This window comes from Penaeus chinensis, chromosome 28 (genome assembly GCF_019202785.1).
Source record: "Penaeus chinensis breed Huanghai No. 1 chromosome 28, ASM1920278v2, whole genome shotgun sequence".
Classification (NCBI taxonomy): domain Eukaryota; kingdom Metazoa; phylum Arthropoda; class Malacostraca; order Decapoda; family Penaeidae; genus Penaeus; species Penaeus chinensis.
Window position 1 is genome coordinate 18,835,950 of NC_061846.1, and position 7,500 is coordinate 18,843,449.

A 7,500-nucleotide genomic window follows, 5' to 3' on the forward strand; every position below is an offset into this window, starting at 1 on the left:
ATACACACACGCACACACACACACACACACACACACACACACACACACACACACACACACACTCACACTCACAAGCAAACATGCACCCACACAAGCAAACACGCACGCACACAAGCACACACACACACACACACACACACACACACACACACACACACTCACACTCACAAGCAAACATGCACCCACACAAGCAAACACGCACGCACACAAGCACACACACACACACACACACACACACACAAACTCTCTCTACCTCCCTCTCTCACTTCTTCTTCTCCCTCTCTCCCTCCATCCCCCCCCCCCCCTCTCTCTCTCTCTCCTCACTCCCTCTACCTCGCACACACACACAAAAAAAAAACACATCTATAGATCTATCAGTATCTGTTGACAGTAAAGGCCATGCTCAACGCACCCTACTATTATTTCTTTCATCTATACGAAAAAAGGGCCTTGTCAGCAGTTCCAAGCGACGTCTACGCATACGGACACTGGACACGGGCGTTACTCGAACACGGGAGATAAGAGTGGCAGGGAAAAGGAGGATGAGAAGGAGGAAGTGAAAGAGGAGAAGGAGAAGGATTAAGAGAGGAGGAGGAGGAGGAGGAGGAGGAGGAGGAGGAGGAGGAGGAGGAGGAGGAGGAGGAGGAGGAGGAGGAGGAGGAGGTGGAGGATGAGGATGAGGATGAGGATGAGGATTAGGAAGAGGATGAGGAAATGGAGGAGGAGGAAGAGGAGGAAGAGGAGGAGGATGAAGAGGAGGAGGAGGGAGGGGACGACGATGAGGTGGAAGAGGGAAAAGGTGAAGGGAGATGAAAAGGAAGACAGAGGAGAAGGAGTAGGATGAGGAAGAGGAGGAGTAGGAGGAGGGTGAGGAAGAGCAGAAGGAGGAGAAGGAAGAGGAGAAGCAAGAGGAGGAGGAGGAGAAGGAAAATGAGAAATGGGGGAAGGAGGAGTAGGAAGAAGAAAAAGAAGATGAAGGAGAAAAAGAAAAAGAAGAGGAGGAGGAAGAAGAGGAGGAGAGGTAGAAGAGAGGGAAGGAGAGGGGAAAGAAGAAGAAGACGAAAACGAAGACAAAGAAAAATCATAATAAGAAGGAGACTGAGAAGGAGAAAGAGGATGAGCATGATGATGAGGAGGAAGGAGACAAGAAGAAGAAGAAAAAGAAGAGGAAGAAAAGAAGAGCAAAAAAGGAAGAAGTGTGAGAAGTATGATTAGGAACCAGTACACACAACAAGCAAATGCAAAGTTTGCTATAAAATGTGAACGTAAAAGCTTTAATTTCGCCTTTGAATTGCTCGGCCGATTTATTATCCGGCGGAGCATTCGAACGAAAAATTAGAGCAATTGTAACATGAAAGGAAAGTATATTACTCTATAACACATGAGGAAAGCAATTTTGTCTGGAAAAAAAAATTGAAAAAGGAAAAATCAAGCTGAGAAGAAGTGTCAAGAAAAAACTAATCGGAAAAGTGAAAATAAGTAGTGAAAACATAAATAAGAAGAAGAAGAAGAAAAAATAGAGAGGAAAGAAGGGAAACGAACAGGTGTTTATTCTTGATTTCAACGACTGCATTCTTTAAAGATCAATTCAATGATTTGTCTTAATTACATGAAATCGATCTTATGTCACCTGCAATCACTGTCTGTCTTTTGTCTGCTGTCGTATCAAGAAAGAAAGAGAGAGAGAGAAGAGAGAGAGAGAGAGAGAGAGAGAGAGAGAGAGAGAGAGAGAGAGAGAGAGAGAGAGAGAGAGAGAGAGAGAGAGAGAGAGAGAGAGAGTAATGTAGATATAGAGATAGATAAATGGACACATAGATAAACAAATAAATAGACAGAGAGATAGACAGACAAAGAAAGAGAGAGCGATGCAGAGAGACCCCTATGCCGTTCATCCAAGCTCTAATCGAATTCGTAAGGTAAACGCATTAACTTTACTTAACCTGATAGGGAGTAATTGGAAGAGCGGAAAGGTAAAATGTTATTCTTCCCCAGAATTGAGTAATCAGATCTGGTCTCCGCTTAATCAATCCCCTTTCCAGGTCTATCAATTCAGCATCTGCTAATGTGAACTGGTAATTGATACAGTGGCTCAGAAAGAGCTTGCTGAAATGAACTTAAAGAGTTGATTGGATTCGAAACAGATTCATTTTCCGTTTCATCGGTTCGGTTAATGTAAAAATTATCATATTTTTTCCCCCCCCCGTTTCTCGCTGTGCGTATGGATTTATTGGAGAGAGGTTTTCATATGTTAATAAAAATGGGAGTGGTTGGAAGCTCCTGTGTGTGTATATATATTCATGATATGCGTGTGGTACAGGTTTATATTTATTTTTTGTCCGTATTCAAATCACCCGGCCGGTGCTGTATGCTGTAGTGCCTGTGTGTAAGATTATGCACGAGCTTGTATGCACACATCCACGCTTGCTGTCGCCACACATCCAAACATACACATACACAAGCACACGCTTACACACACACACACACACACACACACACACACACACATATATATATATATATATATAATGTCACGTATACACACACACACACACACACACACACACACACACACACACACACACACTCACACACACACATATATATGCTTGTGTGTGTTTGTGTGTGTGTGTGTGTATATATGTGTGTGTGTGTGTGTGTGCGTGTGCGTATACGTGACATTCGACACCCTTCGCTAAATGTACATGACCTTTAAGAGAAAAAGAAAGGTGAATAAAAACGACTTCATCAATTGTCGCACCCGTCAGTCTTGAGAACTTCACTTGTGTCATTCTTTTATTGCACTTCATTCAGGTCAGTGAATCTGATCCGTTGCTATTGCATCATATTACGAAAATACAGTTGCCGTGACTTTCATTCAGTTGAATAAAATATGACCAGGGAGTGCTGGAAAGATAGATAGATAGATAGATAGATTGAGAGAAAGAAAGAGAGAGAGAGATAATGAGAGAGGAGAGAGAGGAGAGGGAGGCAGGGGGGGAAGATAGGGGGAAGGGGGGGGGAGTGGAAGGGAAAGGCAGGGGGGGAAGAGGGAAGGGAAGAGGGGGGGTGGAAGGGGGGGGGAGGGGTGGAAGGGAAAAGGGGGGGAAAAGGTAAAGGGAAAGGGGGGAAAGAGTGGGAGGAAGAAAAGGGGGGGGGGAAAAAAAAAAAAAGGAAAAAAATTTAAAGGGAAATAAAAAAATAAAAAAAAATAAAGGGAAAATAAAGGGAAAAGACAGGGAAAAGAAAAGGAAAAAAAAGGGAAAAGAAAAGATAGGAAGAGGAAGGAGGAAGAAAGGGAAGAGAGGGGAAAGGGAGGGAAGAGGGAAGGAAAAAAGAGAGGAAGGGAAAAGGGAAGGGAAATAGGAAGGGGGGGGGGGAAAGAGAGGAGGAAAAAGGGAGGAGGGGGAAAGGAGGAGGAGGAGGAAAAGGAAAAAAGAAGAGGAAAAAAGGAGGGGAGGGGAGGAGGGAAGGGGAGGAGGAGGAGGAGGAGGGGGGAAAAGGGAGGAAAAGGGGAGGAGGAGGAGGAGGGGGAAAGAGGAGGAGGAGAAGAGGAGGAGGAGGAGGGGAAAAGGAGGAGGAAGGGAAGGGGGAGGAAGAGGGAAGGGGGGAGGAAGGGGAAGGGGAGAGGGGAGAGGGAAGAGAAGAAGAAAGAGGAGGGAGAGGAAAAGAAAGAGGAGGGGGAAAGAGGAGGGGGGGAAAGAGGAGGGGGAAGGGAAAAATAAAGAGGAGGGAAAAAGAGAAGGAGGAAGGGAAAAAAAGGGGGGAAGAGGGGAGGAGGAGGAAAAGGGGGGAAAGGGGAAAGAGGGGAAGAAAGAGGGGGGGAAAGAGGGGGGGAAAGGGAAAGAGGAAAGGGGAAAAGGGGAAGGGGAAGAAAAGAGGGGGAAGGGGAAGGGAAAAAACGGGAAGAGGAAGAAGGGGAAAGGGGGAAGAGGAGGGAGAAAGAAAGGGAAAGAGAGACAAAGAGGAAAGGTGAAGAGGAAAAGAGGGAAAATAGAGAGGAAAGGGAAAGGAAGAGGGGGAGAGGAGAGTGGAAGAGGAAGGCAGGAAGATGAAGGAAGAGGAAGAGAGGAAGGGAAGAGTAGGAAGGGAAGAGCAGGGAGGGGGTGGAAGGGGAAGGAGCAGAAGGGAAGAGGGGGAAGAGGATGAGAGGAAGAGGAAAAGGCAGGAAGAGGAAGAGAGGAAGAGGAAGAGCGGGAGAGGATGAGAGGAAGAGGAAGAGCAGGGAAGAGGAAGAGTAGGAAGAGGAAGAGGGAAGGGGAAGAGGGGAAGAGGAAAGAGAGGAAGAGGAAGGAGGAAGAGGAAGTAGGAAGGGAAGAGTGGGAAGGGAAAAGGGGAAGAGGAAGAGTGGGAAAGAGGAGAGGGAAGAGGAAGAGAGGGAGAGGAAGAGGGAAGAGGAAGAGCAGGAAGGGGAAAGAGTAGGAAGAGGAAGAGTAGGAGAGGAAGAGTAGAAGAGGAAGAGTAGGAAGAGGAAGGAGGTAGGAAGAGGAAGATAAGAGTAGGAAGAGGAAGAGTAGGAAGAGGAAAGGGAGTAGGAAGAGGAAGAGCAGGAAGAGGAAAGAGGAAGAGGAAGAGCAGGAAGAGGAAGGTAGGAAGAGGAAGAGCAGGAAGAGGAGGAGCAGGAAGAGGAAGAGCAGGAAGAGGAAGAGCAGAAGAGGAAGAGCAGGGAGAGGAAGAGTAGAAGAGGAAGAGTAGAAGAGGAAGAGAGGAAGAGGAAAGAGCAGGAAGAGGAAGAGTGGGAAGAGGAAGAGAGGAAGAGGAAGAGCAGGAAGAAAAGAGGAAGAGAGGGAAGGGGGAAGAGTAGGAAGAGGAAGAGCAGGAAGAGGAAGAGTAGGAAGAGGAAGAGCAGGAAGAGGAAGAGAGGAAGAGGAAGAGCAGGAAGAGGAAGAGCAGGGAGAGGAAGAGAGGAAGAGGAAGAGCAGGAAGAGGAAGAGAGGAAGAGGAAGAGCGGGAGAGGAAGAGTAGGAAGAGGAAGAGTAGGAAGAGGAAGAGCAGGAAGAGGAAGAGCAGGAAGAGGAAGAGCAGGGAGAGGAAGAGCAGGAAGAGGAAGAGCAGGAAGAGGAAGAGTAGGAAGAGGAAGAGCAGGAAGAGGAAGAGTAGGAAGAGGAAGAGTAGGAAGAGGAAGAGTAGGAAGAGGAAAGAGAGGAGAGGAAGAGCAGGAAGAGGAAGGTAGAAAGAGGAAGAGCAGGAAGAGAAAGAGTAGGAAGAGGAAGAGCAGGGAGAGGAAGAGTAGGAAGAGGAAGAGGCGAGGAAGTAGAGAGGAAGAGCAGGAGAGGAAGAGTAGGAAGAGGGAAGAAGTAGGAAGAGGAAAGAGTAGAAAGAGGAAGAGTAGGAAGAGGAAGAGTAGGAAGAGGAAGAGCGGAAAGAGGAAGATTAGGAGTAGGAAGAACACCAGGGGCATTGGGATTAGGAAATCGGGTTCAGACTTGACAATGAAGGGGAAACGCTGGAAATAGCCTTTTCCTCATGAGCCGCGGAAGGAAGGAAGGAAGGAAGGGGGGAAGGAAGGGAGGAAGGAAGGAGGGAAGGAAGGAGATAAAGGAGAGAAAGAAGGAAGGAAGGAAGAAAGGGAGGAGGAAAGGAAAGAGGGATGGAATGAAGGAGGAGAGAAGGATGGAAGAAAAGAGGAGAGAAGGAGGGAAAGATAGGAGGGAAGGAAGGAGGAGGAGAAAAAGGAAGAAAGGAAGGAAAGAGCGGGAGGTCGACGCTCATGAATTTACTCAGGAGATGAAGCGGAAGAGAGACGGAATACCTCGCTGAAGGAGACGAAGCGATCAGAGCAATTGGAAGAGAGGAGAAGGGGTAGGAGGGAGGAGGAGGGGAGGAGGAGGAGGGGTAAGGGGAGGGGGAGGAGAAGAGGGGAGGAGGAGGGAGGAGGAGGAGGAGGGGTAAGGGGAGAGGGGAGAAGGAGGAGGGAGGAGGAGGAGGGGTAGGAGGGAGAGGGGAGGAAGAGGGGTTAGGGGAGAGGAGGAGGAGGAGGGAGGGGAGAGGAGGGGAGAGGAGGAGGGGTAGGGGGAGAGGGGAGGAGGAGAAGGGGTAAGGAGGGAAGAGGGGGAGGAGGAGGAGGGGAGGGGGAAGGGAAAAGAGAAGAAAAAAAAGGGAAAAGGGGGGGGGGGGGAGGGGGGGGGGGGGGGGGGGGGGGGGGGGGGGGAGGGGGGGGGGGGGGGGGGGGGGGGGGAGGGGGGGGGGAGGGGGTGGGAGAGGGGGAGGAGGGGGGGGAGGGAGGGAGGGGTAGGGGGAGAGGGGGAGGAAGAGGGGGGGGGAGAGGGGAGGGGAGGAGGGGAAGGGAGAGGGAGGAGGGGTAGGGGAGGGGGAGAGGGGGAGGAGGGAAGGGGAGGGTGGGGAAGGGGGGGGAGGAGGGGTTAGGGGAGAAGGGGGAGGAGGAGGAGGGGTAGGAGGGAGAGGGGGAGGAAGAGGGGTAGGAGGGAGACGTGGGAGGAGGAGGAGGGGTAAGGGGAGGGGGAGGAGGAAGAGAGGAGGAGGAGGGGAGGAGGAGGAGGAGGGGTAAGGGAGAGGGGAGAAGGAGGAGGGGAGGAGGAGGAGGGGTAGGAGGGAGAGGGGGAGGAAGAGGGGTTAGGGGAGAGGGGAGAAGGAGGAGGGGTAAGGGGAGAGGGAGGAGGAGGAGGAGGGGTAGGGGGAGAGGGGGAGGAGGAGAAGGGGTAAGGGGAGAAGGGGGAGGAGGAGGAGGGGTAGGGGAGAAGGGGGAGGAGGAGGAGGGGTAGGAGGGAGAGGGGAGGAGGAGGGGTAAGATGGAAAGGGGGTGGAGGAGGAGTAGGAGATTAGGAGAGGTAAAGGAGAAAGAGAATGGGGAGAAAGAGGGGAAGGGAAGGAGGTGGAAATAAATGAGGAGGGGAGGGGGAAGGATGATAAGAGGTGGAGGAGGAGGAGGAAGAAGAGGAGGAAGAGGAGGAGGAAAAAGAGGGGGAGGAATAGGAGGAGGAGGAGGAGGAGGAGGAGGAAAAGGAGATGAAGGAAAAAGAGGAGGAGGAGGAGGAGGAGGAGGAGGAGGAAAAGGAGATGAAGGAAAAAAGAGGAGGAGGAGGAGGAAGAGGAGGAGGAGGAGGAAGAGGAGGAGGAAGAGAAGGAGGAGGAGGAAGAGGAGGAGGAGGAGGAGGAGGAGGAGGAGGAGGAGGAGGAGATGAAGGAAAACGAGGAGGAAGAAGAGGAGGAGGAGAAGGAGGAGGAAGAGGAGATGAAGGAAGAAGAGGAGGAGGAGGAGAAGGAGGAGGAGGAGGAGAAGAAGGAGGAGGAGATGAAGGAAAACGAGGAGGAAGAAGAGGAGGATTAGAAGGAGGAAGAGGAGATGAAGGAAATAGAGGAGGAGAAGGAAAGATATGAGGCGAGTTGGAAAAGGAGGAAGAGGAGGAGGAAGAGGAGGAGGAGGAGGAAGAAGAAGAAGAAGAGGAGATGAAGGAAAAAGAGGAGGAGGAGGAGGAGAAGGAGGAGGAGGAGGAGAAGGAGGAGGAGGAGATGAAGGAAAACGAGGAGGAAGAAGAGGAGGAG